At 45.3% G+C, this 3365-nt stretch overlaps 1 non-coding gene across 1 annotated transcript; it reads left to right on the forward strand.

Moving 5' to 3' along the window:
• Positions 1 to 2564: 2564 nt before the first annotated feature.
• Positions 2565 to 2704, forward strand: LOC120363360 (U4 spliceosomal RNA). The gene has a single exon (XR_005578923.1). It is a non-coding gene; the product is annotated as a U4 spliceosomal RNA (small nuclear RNA).
• Positions 2705 to 3365: the final 661 nt, after the last annotated feature.

Genomic DNA, 3365 nt, shown 5'->3' on the forward strand with positions numbered 1-3365 from the left:
GTAGACCTTAACTTATCCGAAATATTTTCTCCATGACCAAAGCCCAGAGAGGGAGTCAGGAGGCACACAGCAGAAGCTTCTCCTTGCTTTCCTGCTGTCCATTTCAAACTTTCTGTATTAATCTACTCTTGAGCTGTTAATGAAGACTCGGTAATCTACAAAGGAAAGAAGTTGAGTGGACTCACAGTTCTACGTGGCAGGGGAGGCCTCACAATCATGGCAGAAGGCGAAGGAGGAGCAAAGTCACACCTTGCATGGCAGCAAGCAAGAGAGAGAGAGCTCGGGCAGGGAAACTCCTCTTTATAAAACCATCAGATTGGGCTGGGTGTGGCGGCTCATGCCTGTAATCCCAGCACTTTGGGAGGCTGAGGCAGACAGATGACAAGGTCAAGAGATCCTGGCCAACATAGTGAAACCCTGTCTCTACTAAAAATACAAAAATTAGCCAGGCATGGTGGTATACACCTGTAGTCCCAGCTACTTAGGAGGCTGAGGCAGGAGAATCACTTGAATGAGGGAGGCGGAGTTTGCAGTGAGCTGAGATCATGCTACGGTACTCCAGCCTGGACACAGTCTCTGTCTCAAGAAAAGAAAGAAAAAGAAGGAAACATCGGATCTTGTGAGGCGTATTCACCGTCAGGAGAACAGCACAGGAAAGAACCATCCCCATGATTTAACTACCTCCCACCTGGGTCCCTCCCACGACATGTGGGAATTATGGGAGCTACAATTCGAGATTTGGGTGAAGCCAAACCATATCATCCTCCCAGCCTGGCAGGTGGATGCTCAGGAAGATGAGGGCCAAGGTGAGGAAGCACGAGAGATAAGCACAGTTACTGTGGTGTTCTTCACACCACTGCATCCAGCACAGAACCCCACGCAGAGCAGATGCGCACTGCCCACTGTGGAAGAGGCCCTTCACTTTTCTTGGCTCTGATTTTCTTATATTTGAAACATTTAACAGCAATAAATGTTAAATGTTTACTTATTGCTGTTAAATAAATAAACAAACCTGTACCACATGGGCATGATGGAGATCAACTGAGATAATGAACGTCCAAGTATTCCGGCTGTAAACTGCCAGGCAAGTGTGGTTCCTCTGTTTTTCTGGTTTAGAAGGCAGTTTTGTGTTTACTACCTCAGCTGATGTTTACGACAACCTTTTGAGTTGGGTAGAACAAGCACAGTTATTCTCACTGTTCATGGTAGTCATGTTCTAGAAGGCCGCTGCAAACACTGAATGAGCACATACCGAACCCCTTGCTTCAGGGTTAGGTTCCTGGGAGCCTCTGGTCACAATATTTTTGTGAACTGATCAATATACAACCTTGTTTCATGTGTGTTTCTGTTTAAACATATTTTGTTTAATATAGTTTTGATTCATTAGCATTAAACCACAGCCAGCCGAGCTGTAAATCACAACTGGACAAAGCTTATCTAAGACGTGTGTTTTCTCCATAAGGCACATACTGGCCTTCCTGAGCCAAGGAACACCTGGCATCTTAGTGCTATGCTTGGAAACTGTTTTTGTTTGTTCGTTTGAGACAGAGTCTCGCTCTGTCGCCCAACCTGGAGTGCAGTGTCACGATCTCAGTTCACTGCAACCTCCACCTCCTGGGTTCAAGTGATTCTCCTGCTTCAGCCTCCCAAGTAGCTGGGATTACAGGCATGCACCACCACACCCAGCTAATTTTTGCATTTTTAGTAGAGACGGGATTTCACCATGTTGGCCAGGCTGGTCTCGAACTCCTGACCTCAGGTGTTCTGACCACCTTGGCTTCCCAAAGTACTAAGATTACAGCTGTGAGCCACCACACCCAGCCAGGGGCTCTTTTAAACAGCAAAATCATCAGAAAACAAAAAATTCAAAATTTGTGGCACGAAGTGAATACTGTGAAAATCCCCTATTTACACTACAAGAGCAGCAAGGAAGCAGAACGTTGGCCCAGGCCTCAGGACGCTCTTTTGTTTCACTGCTCTGCAAATGACCGGGAAAGCATCCTTAGTGTTGATCTGGGGGTTACAAATAAACGTTAGCAAGCAGAGGAGTTCATAAATACGGAATCCATGAATAATGAGGACCCGTTACCCGTATTTCACAGTCATTACAGCTAAAATCTTACATAACCTGCCCAAGGTCATGTTCATGTGAGTGGCTAGACAAGGGCTTGAGTCACACCTTTTGGTCCATCTGCTGGTTTCTCCAGCAACACATTCCTCCTCTTCTTTCAGCTGCCAGGGCCCACTCACCTGCCAGCTGTGTAATGCGGGAGTTACCTGAGCAACGAAATCCAAGCTCCTGATTCAGGAAAGGAATTTCTGGGCCATCTGAATCTAGTATGTGGAAAGTTCAGATAAGCCAGAGGAAGCCTCAGACGACTTCTTGTTTCCTCTGAGACTTCCACCAAAAAAATCCAGGATGAATAGGCTCTGTGCAAAGAAACGCAGTCACCCACACACGTGTTGGCTCTGTCTTTGAATCCTGTTTATTCCAATTCCTTGTAGAGTAAACGAGAAATTTCCAAAAAGCTATAGTGAGGAAAACAGACATAGCAAAATGGGTAAGCTTTGCACAGTGACAGTATTAGTGCCAGTGAGGTCTATCTGAGGAGCGATTATTGCTAATTGAAAACTTTTCCCAATACCCTGCCATGATGACTTGAAATATAGAATCATTGGCAATTGTTGACAGTCTCTACGGAGATTGAACTTCGTTGGATTCAAAAAGAAAAAAAGAGGAAAATGGATAAACGTCTTTTAAAACAGAAAGGGGAATAAAAAACAGCCCTAAGAGAGGGGGCTTCCCCAGATCTCAGGTTCTGTGAATTTTCACTCCAGTATTTTCTTTCTGCCATTTCTTTTTTTAGAGATGGTTTCACTCTGTTGCCCAGGCTAGAGAACAGTCGCGTGCTCATAGCTCACTGCAGCTTTGAACTCTTGAACTCAGAGGTCCTCCTGCCTCAGCCTCCCGAATAGCCGGGACTATAGGCATGCGCCACCTTGCCCACCTAAGTTTGAATTTTTTTTTTTATTTTTTTTTATTTTTTATTTTTGCAGAACGTGGTCTCATTAAGTTGTCTTGTCTGGTCTTGCACTCCTGGCCTCAAGCAATCCTCCCACTGCAGCTTCCCGAAGTGTGGAATTACAGGCATGAGTCACTGCACCAGGCCCCTAGTCACGCTTTAAATTGGGAACAAGTAATTATATGGCCAGTGGCTTTAAGTGCCATTAAACAATGGCCGTTCTTGGTTCCTGCCCCAAATTCCAAACGTATTTAGGCAGGGTCTGCTCAACGTGGAAGTCCTGTTTTTATCCCCAAACCTGCTCTTTCTGTAGTTTTCACCATCACAGAAAAATTGTTTCTC

The sequence above is a fragment of the Saimiri boliviensis genome, chromosome 4, assembly GCF_048565385.1.
Source record: "Saimiri boliviensis isolate mSaiBol1 chromosome 4, mSaiBol1.pri, whole genome shotgun sequence".
Taxonomy (NCBI): domain Eukaryota; kingdom Metazoa; phylum Chordata; class Mammalia; order Primates; family Cebidae; genus Saimiri; species Saimiri boliviensis.